Raw genomic sequence first — 10,435 nt, 5'->3', positions numbered from 1 at the left:
GCAGGATAAGTGAGTGTGCAGCAGGCAGGTAAAAGCCTGGTGTCTGTATAAGAAGTAGGAATTACACAGTTGGGAGTGTAAATCTCGTTTATCACAAGCCAATTTTTGGATTCTTGAGGTAGAGAAATTTCTTAAGTGGACTTACATAGTTCCTGCAAGTAGATTGGAGTTGTCTTGGAAGAGAATAAACTGACCATTGCAGCAAGGACAGCCCCAACATGAGCTCCCGCTCCTAATGACTTCGGTTTGATCTCAGCAGAAGCATTTTGTTCAGGTCCAATTTTTATAAGACCAAACGTTGGAACTAATGATATAAGGAAAATTTAAGACCATAAAGGATTTGTAGACGAAAATTTACCTTCTGAAGTGTTGCAGCTAATGCATTTTGTCAGCAAGATTAGGTGGGGTGGCAACAGATCCAGCAATGAGTTAAATTCAGAGCAGTAGCTAAGAGGTGAGAAATAGGCACTAGGGCCTTTTCCCCACCTCAAGTAGCAAAAGGAGACCACAGGAAGTAAAAAAAATAACAGGATGAAATAGGAAAAATTATATTAAGAAAACTTGTAGTCAGAGAGCAGACCCCCCCACCTCCAAGATGGCGTCAGTCATGCCATTGAAGAAGAAACTCATGGATGTCAAAATAGGGGAGCTGCCAAGCTGGATGTTGATGCATCGCTGGAGCATTTCACAAAGGTTACTACCGGTATTTACAAGTATGTCAATGTGAAGGAAGCGTTGCTGGGTTTCTATGGTGCTCGCAGCTTGCATGCTTTTTTTTTTTTACTACTGCTCTTCTTATAAGGAAGTTAAACATGAGTAGTGAGGCAAGTACCACTGAAGAGGGCCCAGTGTAGACTCCACATTTCTTTTTTTAATATATTTTATTGATTTTTTTTTTTACAGAGAGGAAGGGAGAGGGATAGAGAGCTAGAAACATCGACCAGCTGCCTCCTGCACACTCCCTACCGGGGATGTGCCCGCAACCAAAGTACATGCCCCTGATCAGAATCGAACCTGGGACCTTTCAGTCCGCAGACCGACGCTCTATCCACTGAGCCAAACCGGTTTCGGCTAGACTCCACATTTCTGACCATGACCTTTGCCCAGCACCTCTGAATCCGTTCATATCATAATTAACACTTAATAAAAGATGACTGGTAAAAAAAGAAAAAGAAAACTTTTAATCAGCTTAAGAGGGTATTAAAGACAATAATAGGCAAGATTACTAGGAGGACAAAGGGTGTGGAAAGGAATATGAAGAACCAAATTATCAATCTTGTTCTGTTGTTTCCCAAAAAAACGGTTCATGTGTGCAGTTAGCATCTTGTTCCATTGTCTTGGACAGAAGTTGCTCACAGTCAGAAGCTTCTTGAGAATTGCTAAGAATCCTCAGTTTGAGGTTACCCCAGTGGACTGGGAGCTCAGTACTCAGGAGAAAGTGATGTACTATGTCTTTTTATTTAGAAAACACAAATCAAGGATCAACAAGTTGGAGTTCTATTGTTGTGTCAATTATCTGTTAAAGGTCCTTTTTGTAAATGCTCAAGGGCAGTTTTTTTCCTGATTCTTTCCCAAAAGACCAAATCTCCATGTTTCTGATCATGCAGACTGCTTAGGTGCTTGATTTGGAAATGCAGCTTGTACTTATGATAATCTGGATGTATTACATGAGTCCCTGCAGAAATTAGTCATCTAAGTTTATTATGGTGCTAATCTAGAATTGGAAATGATTCCCCAATGCATGGGCAGCTAACTCAGAAGGAGATAACTTGTGGGTCCTGTGGGGAACTGATCTTATTGTATCAAAGGCAATGGCAAAACTTCGGGTTTCTGAGAATTTAGATAATTATGAGTTTTCTAATTCCTTTAGTTCTCTTTATTTTTGCTGAAGATAATAGATGATAGGGACAGTGTTTTTTCCAGGTAAAAGGTAAAGCTATACAGAATTTTAAAAAATAATAGTACTAATAAAATATGTGTCTTCATTACTAGAGAGATGAATTGAGACCACTCCCCACTACATTGGGAATTTCAAAATCAAGTAATTTTTCCTCTACTAGTACATCCATAGCTCTAGCAAGAGAAAGCCTCAATCCATCCTGAGGATAAGCCTCAAGGCTTTGGTTCCTTTCCATGTCCTACCTTTATAGTCTTGTTAGGAACATGTCATTGGCAGGTAGGGCATGCATTAGAAACATGCTTGGCAATAACCTTAACATTACCCCTATCAATGTTGGTTCGACATTGTCTATTTATTTCTGTTCTCTTTCTCTTGGATTTTAAAAACTTTTAATTTTGAAATAATAATAGATTCACAAGAAGTTGCAAAAACAGAACGGAAAGGGTACCATGTACCCAGTTTCTCCCAATGGTAACATCCTTCCTATATAATAAAAGACTAATATGCAAATTGACCAAACAGTGGAACTACCAGTCGCTGATGCACCCTGACCACCAGGGGGCAGACGCTCAATGCAGGAGCTGCCCCCTGGTGGTCAGTGCACTATCACAGGGGGAGCACTGCTCAGCCAGAAGCTGAGCTCACAGTTGGAGAGTGCAGCAGCACTAAGGATGTCTCACTGATGGCTTAGGCTGCTCCCCATGGGCTCCGGACTGCAAGAGGGTGCAGGCCGCAGGCTGGGCTGAGGGACCCCCCCGCCCCCCAGTGCATGAAATTTCATGCACCGGTCCTCTAGTGTTACAATAACGATAGTACAATATCAAAATCAGGAAAACATTGGTACAAACCACAGACTTTATTCAGATTTCACCAGTTTTACAAGCATTCGTTTGTACCTGTGTGTATATGCAGTTCTATGCACACATAGAATTTTATCACATGCAGATTTATGTAACTACTATTACAATTTCATCACCACAAATATTCCTTGTGTTATGTCTTTATTGTCACACCTATCCCCTCTCCCTACCCCACTCCTACCTTAACCTTTGGCAATCACTAGTCTGTTCTCCTTCTCAATAATTTTGTAATTTCTAGATTGTTGTATAAATGGAATAGTGAGGTTGGCTTCCCCTGCCCCCATTCAGTATAACTCCCTGAGTGAAACCCCCTAAGCTATTGCATGTATTAATAGTTTGTTCCTTTTTATTGCCAAGTAGTATGGTAACCAATAGCTCAGAAGCCTAACAGGAGATGCTGAGACAACCTGCAAATGAACAATAGCAGAAAGCTGTTACCTGTTCTCAAACCAGAGGAACAAAGGGTTAGTGTTATCAGTTCCTGGGGCAAAGATCACCTGTAGAAGCTGGAATCATGGCTGGCCTCTCCGGTGTAAGCTGGACCCATGTGAGAGCTACAGCCATGGGGGATGCTACCTAAACTAAGCTGGGAATGGGAGTGGGAACGGAGGAGGGTGCTGTTGAGAAATATCCTGGCTTCTCCCCTCCTCCCTCTTTCCATTCGTCCTCCACTGTCTTCCACTGGCTGAATCCAACTGGAATCCAGCTGATACAGCTGTCTGAGATGGGTAATCTACAGCTGAACCAAAACCGAACACACCAGGAGACGATAAGGAGTGGGTCTGAGGGCAAACAGGCACAGGACCTACACAGTAGCATATGTGAGTGTTCAATTTTATAAGAAAACTAGAGGCCTGGTGCATGAAATTCGTGCACGGAGGGGGGGGGTGTCCCTCAGCCCAGCCTGCACCCTCTCCAATCTGGGACCCCTCAAGGGATGTCCGACTGCCCGTTTAGGGGTAATGTACTAAACGGGCAGTCTGACATCCCTCTTACAATCCAGGACTGCTGGCTCCCAACTGCTCACCTGCCTGCCTTCCTGATTGCCCCTAACCGCTTCTGCCTGCCAGCCTGATCACCCCCTAACCACTCCCCTGCCAGCCTGATTGATGCCTAACTGCTCCCCTGCCAGCCTGTTTGCCCCCAACTTCCCTCCTCTGCCGGCCTGGTCACCCCTAACTGCCCTCCCCTGCAGAGTTGATCGCCTCCAACTGCCCTCCCTTGAAGGCCTGGTCCCTCTCAACTGCCCTTCCTTGCAGGCCTGGTGCCTCCCAACTGCCCTCCCCTGCTTGGCCATCTTGTGGTGACCATCTTATGTCCACATGGGGGCAGGATCTTTGACCACATGGGGGCAGCCATATTGTGTGTTGGAGTGATGGTCAATCTGCATATTAGTCTTTTATTAGATAGGATAGAGGCCTGGTGCACGGGTGGGGACCAGTTGGTTTGTCCTGAAGGGTGTCCCAGATCAGGGTGGGGGTTCCCTTGGGGCATGGGGCGGCCTGAGTGAGGGGCCTGTGGTAGTTTGCAGGCCAGCCACGCCCCCTGGTGACCCAAGAGGAGGCCCTGGTATCTGGAATTTATTTACCTTCTACAATTGAAACTTTGTAGCCTTAAGCAGAGGCCTGGGCCGGCCAGGGTGTGCGGAAAGCTTTGCTTCTTCCATTGCCGGGGGGAACCCTTACCTCCTGCTCTTTCCAGCTCCGTAGCTGCAGCCATTTCTGTTTGGATTTGTTTACCTTCTATAATTGAAACTTTGTAGCCTTGAGTGGAGGCTTAGGCCAGCAAGGGCAGGCGGAAAGCTTGGCTTCCTCTGTTGCCGGGGAAACCCAAGCCTCCCTCCCACTCTCTGTGGCTATAGCCATCTTATTTGCATATTTGCTCCTGATTGGCTGGTGGGCGTGGCTTGTGGGTGTAGCGGAGTTAGGGTCAATTTGCATATTATTCTTTTATTAGGTAGGATGCCAACTGTTTTTCTAAGTGGAAAAGGTTCCAATGCATTTCAAAGTCATGGACTAACCTAAAAGCATAAACCTACTATCAGCATAAACATTTGTTTTATATCTTTTGTCAAGCTGGCAGGTCCAGGTGAAGGTAACTAATTTACCAGCTGAGCTGATTTAATTTCTAGGACAACTTACAAGGATAAATCCAAGATTGTGATAAAATAGTCTGCTTGGGCCCAGCCAGTTTGGCTTAGCGGTTGAGTGCCGACCTATGAACCAGCAGGTCACAGTTCGATTCCCAGTCAGGACACATGCCGGGTTGTGGGCTTGATCCCTGGTTGGGGTGTGTGCAGGAGACAGCCAATCAATTATTCCCTCTCATCATTGATGTTTCTATCTCTCTCTCCCTCTCCCTTTCTCTCTGAAATCAATAAAGATAGGTTTTAAATAAAGAACTGGTGATGCTTGTTGAAGAGATATGAGGAAGTTAAAGCTCTTAGTTAGCAATACATATGATTAAATCAGGGATCTACTGGGGTATGTAGAGGATCCATGCAGAATTTGATAGTTCCCTGACAGAGGAAAATAACCATAGGCTTCCCCTTTGTGTAAGAAAAGAAGGGTGGCCAGATTTATGGGGTTGCTTGATGAACAGTGATGTATAAAAGGGTAACAACATTCTATAGGCAGATATGCCACCAATCAAGAAGTATTGAGTATTTTAGAATAGAAGAGCCTTTAGAATGGGGGATAGAATGAGGGACCCATTACAGTTAGTAGAGACCCTAAAAATAAATCAAGGGAAAGTTTCACACATTCTGCTGTTGCTACAGCTCTTAGATGAGGTAGATATGCCTTGGCTATGGGACCTAATGAAAGACTGAAATAAGGAGTAGCCTCTGGTGATGCCCCTGTAATTAACCAGGACCCCTAATGCTTATTCAGACTTTTCATGAACAAAAAGGGAAAGGGGCTTGTGAATATAAAATCCTGGAAACAAATCTTTTTGTAGATAATTATCATGCCAGTCTTTGGCTTAAATATAATTTTTTTAACTTGAAAAGTATATTATAATTGACAGGTATTTATATTAACATACTTTACTCATGTGTAAATAATGTAGGAAGATAAACTCTTCTTTTATTAGTTTTTTTTAATATATGAGTTTAGCAACAAAAGAGCTCTCATAATGATTTTGAATTAATGTTTGGAGAATTGCAAATCCATGTAATTATTCCTACTGCTTTTTGTTTTATAGAGTATAGGAGAAGAACTCTGTGCTACCTAATGGCCATTTTAAGAAACCCAAAGATAGTTTAGGAATCAAAAAATGTCCTGCCTGGCCAGTTTTCTCAGTGGTTAGAGCATCAGCCCTCAGATGGAAGGGTCACGGGTTCCATTCCGGTCAAGGGTGCATACCTCAGTTTCCAGCTCAGTCCCCGGCCAGGTCCCGGCTCTTGCAGGAGGCGGCCAGTAGATGTGTCTTTCTCACATAGGTGTTTCTCTCTCTCTCTCTCTCTCTCTCTCTCTCTCTCTCTCTGTCTCTCCCCCTCCCTTCTACTCTCTCTCTCTCTCTCAAAAAAAAAAAAATCAATGGAAAAAAATATCCTCAGGTGAGGATTAACAGAAAAATAAAAGTCCTATTATTTTTATTTTTATTTACTTTTTAAATCCTCACCTGAGGATATTTTTCCATTGATTTGAGAGAGAGTGAAAGAGAGAAAGACAAATATCGATGTGAGAGAAACAGATTAATTGGTTGCCTCCTGCATGGGCTGGGGAGGAGCCTGCAACTGAGGTATATGCCCTTGACTGGAATTGAACCCTGGACCCTTCGGTCTGCAGGTCAATGCTCTATCCACTGAGCTAAACCTACTAGGGCCCATTGGTTTTGTCTAAATTTGGGGGCTGAATTTAGTAAAAGCAAAATCCAGAATAGTTGTAGAGAAAATATATAAATATTTAAGAAAAAAATGATACATCTAAAGGAATCCTGATTCAAAAGAATACATGCATCCCTATGTTCATTGCAACATTATTTACAATAGCCATGATCTGGAAACAACCCAAGTGCCCATCAGTAGATGAGTGAATAAAAAAGCTGTGGTACATTTACACAGTGGAATACTACTCAGCCATAAAAAAGGAAAGCTTAACTTTTGCAACAGCATGGATGAACCTGCAGAGTATTATGCTACTAGTAAGTGAAATAAAGCCAATCAGAGAAAGACAAATACCATATGATTTCACTCATATGTAGAACCTAATGAACAAAATAAACAAACAAAATAGAAATAGATTCAGAGATACCGAAAACAGACTGACAGGTGTTAGAGGGGAGGGGGTTTGGAGGGCTGGGTAGAAAAAGTGAAGGTATTAAACAAAAAAACCTCATAGACACAAGAGGGAAAGGGGATGGGGAGGTAGGAGAGGGTAAAGGGGAGATATTGGTGACAGAAAGAGAGGTGACTTGGGATGGTGAACACACAATACAGATGAGGCATTATAGAATTGTACAACTGAAACTGATATAATTTTATTAACCAATGTCACCCTAATAAATTCAATAAAATTAAAATATATATTTATAGGCAATGTTGTAATAACACATAGCAATGAACAATGTTCATTAGGTACTTAACTTTTTTAAAAAATGATTTTAGAGGATGTCAAAAAACACTAATGTGGGGGAGCATGGGACTTGGTTGGAAGGTCTGTAAGGAGGAATCTCTGAAAGACTGGAGGCCTCTGGGGGACCTTGCCAAAGGCGGCAGCCCCTGCCTTGACTTTTCCAAGCAAGTCTGAGCCCGCGGGTGTTTTACTAGAATCTTTATTTTAGACTTCAAAACGTCCTTGTTTGGAAGACACTGCAGATGCAGGTGCTTTCTCAAGGATGCTTACCCTGCTGATTGTATCTAGAGGTTAATTTTAGTTCAAGCTGCTGTGACAATAAAAGCCTAAGGAGGCAGGTGAACAGGGCCATTTGCTCCTAAAACAAGCAGCCCCTTAGCCCTCTTTTTCACAGAAATGTGTGTCAGAGTAATCATTCATCTGTCATTCAGGGTCTGCCGGTCAGCCCCTGCACACTAAGAGTTGCCCTGGTCAGTATGGCTCAGTTGGTTGGGGGGTGTCCTATACACTAATGGGTTGCTAGTTCGATTCCCAGTCAGAACACATGCCCACGTTGTGGGCTCGATCCCCAGTTGGGGGCCTGTAAGAGGCAGTCAATAGATGTTTCTCTCCCTTCCTCTCTCTCTAAAAATCAATAAGCCCTGGCCAGTTTGGGTCAGGGGATAGAGTGTCGACCTGTGGACTGAAGGGTCCCAGGTTCGATTCTGGTCAAGAGCACATGCCCGGGTTGCGGGCTTGATCCCCAGTGGGCGGCATGCAGGAGGCAGCCAATCAATGAGTTTCTCTCATCATTGATGTTTCTCTCTCTCTCCCTCTCCCTTCCTCTCTGAAATCAATAAAAATATATTTAAAATAAATAAAAAATTAATAAACTATTTAAAAAATATATTTATCTAGACATAAAATAATCATTTTACAGGGGGGGGGAAAAGGCCCAAATTCTAATTTTCCTCCTTTTATATATTATTCATGTAACATTTTTCAATGAATTATTATTATGTACACATATATATACTGGTATGTTTAGGCATACATAGATATACACATCAACAAATAGGTAATAAATTGAATGCTTTAAAATATAACCCCCTGGCCAGTGTGGCCCAGATGGTTGGAGCATTGTCACATACACCAAAAGGTTGCAGGTTTGATTCCCAGTCAGGGCATATACCCAGATTGTGGGTTCGATCCCCAGTCGGGAGTCAGCCGATTGATGTTTCTCTCTCACATTGGTGTTTCTGTCTCTCCTCTGTCCCCCTCTCCCTCTCTTTCACTCTCTAAAATCAATGGGAAAAATATCCTCCAGTGAGGAATAACCCCACCCCCAAAATAAATAACTCTCTTAACAAATAAATAGAAATTATAACCATGATTTTGTATACCTATTCTTATTTTGTACTGTACCTCTGTAAATTATTATATCTAGTGTAGTCAAACACTTATATTCATTATCATATTTAACCAAACTAACTTTTTTCCCAGAATCAAGGGAAAACTAGAGGACAGAAAATCAAGAATTGTTTAGCTAACTTTTTTCTATGAGCATTCATTTAATATCACTTTAACAAATTTATGGTGGCAAAATAAATATATTTATAATATAACGCAAAGGCATTTGTATCTTTTATTAACCTATTGCCATTTTAAGAAATAAGGGTAAAAGTTATGTGTTAGTGACCAATGTTTTGTATTTGTTTCTTATGTAGAAACTATATAGGCATTTAAAGATTATTAATAAATTAATTATTTAATTATGTATTAATTAATTTAATATCAGCTCTTCTAAGAAATAGAAAAGGAGGGAACACTTCCAGACTCCATTTTACAAGGCCAGCATTACCCTGATACCAAAATCAGACAAACACACTGTAAGAAAAGAAAATTACAGGCTAAGAACCAGTAAACATAAATGTAAAAATCCTCAAAAAGATATCAGGAAACTGAGTTCAATAAAATTTTGATTATGATCAAGTGGGATTTATTCCAAAGATGTGAGAACAGTTCAACATTTGCAAATCAATCAATATGCCATGCCACATTAACAAAATGAAGGATAAAAATCATATGGTCATTTGACAAAATTCAACATTCCTTCATAATAAAAAGTCTCAACAAATTTGGTACAGAGGAAATATACCTCAACATAATAAAAGCCATATAGGACAAGCCCACAGCTAACATTGTACTCAATGGTGAAAAGCTGAAAGCTTTTCCTCCAAGATCAGGAACAAGACAAGGGGGTTCACTCATGCCACTTTTATTCAACGTAGTACTAGAAATCCTAGCCCGAGTTATTGGGCAACACAAAGAAATTTATAAAAGGCACCCAAATCAGAAAGAAAGAAGTAAAATTGTTTCCATTTAGAACTAATAAATGAATTCAGTCAAGTTGCAGCATACAAACTCAATATATTAAAATCAGTTGCATTTCTACAAACTAATAATAAGTTTCTGAAAGATAAATTATGAAAACAATTATTTACAATTGCATCCCAAAGAATAAAATACCTAGGAATAAATTTAAGGAGGTGAAAAGAACTGTACATTGAAAACTATGAGATTGCCCAGCAGGTGTGGCTCAGTGGATTGAGCGCTGTCCCATGCACCAAGAGGTCAGGGCACATGCCAGTGTTGCAGTCTCAGTCCCTAGTAGGGGCAGCCGGTCGATGTTTCTACCTTTCTCTCCCTTTCTCTCTCTAAAAAATCAAAATGAATAAAAACATATTTTTAAAAAGAAAAATATAAGACATTGATAAAAGTAATGGAAGAAGACACAAATAAATGGAAAGATAGTCTGTGCTCATAGATTGGAAGAATATTGCTAAAATGTCCATTCTACCCAAAGCAATTTACAGATTCAATGAAATTCTATCAAAATTCCAAATGCATTTTTCACAGAAATAGGAAAAAAATCCTAAAACTTGTATAGAAACAGAAAAATACTGAATAGTCAAAGCAATCTTGAGAAAAAACAACAAAGCTGGAAGCATCACATTTCCTGATTTCAAACTACATTATAAAGCTACTAGAGGCCTGATGCACAAAATTTGTGCAAACGGTTTGGCCCCTGCCACTGTGGCGGCTGCCTCAGCCCCCAC

General features: G+C 41.1%; 1 pseudogene; it reads left to right on the top strand.

The window, feature by feature from the left end:
• Positions 1 to 595: 595 nt before the first annotated feature.
• LOC129148683 (ATP synthase subunit f, mitochondrial-like) lies at positions 596 to 820 on the top strand (annotated as a pseudogene).
• The last annotated feature ends 9,615 nt before the right edge of the window (positions 821 to 10,435 follow it).

The sequence above is a fragment of the Eptesicus fuscus genome, chromosome 4 (assembly GCF_027574615.1).
Source record: "Eptesicus fuscus isolate TK198812 chromosome 4, DD_ASM_mEF_20220401, whole genome shotgun sequence".
Taxonomy (NCBI): domain Eukaryota; kingdom Metazoa; phylum Chordata; class Mammalia; order Chiroptera; family Vespertilionidae; genus Eptesicus; species Eptesicus fuscus.
The sequence above is the reverse complement of the archived record's forward strand: the minus strand, read 5'-3'. Positions and strand labels throughout refer to the sequence as shown.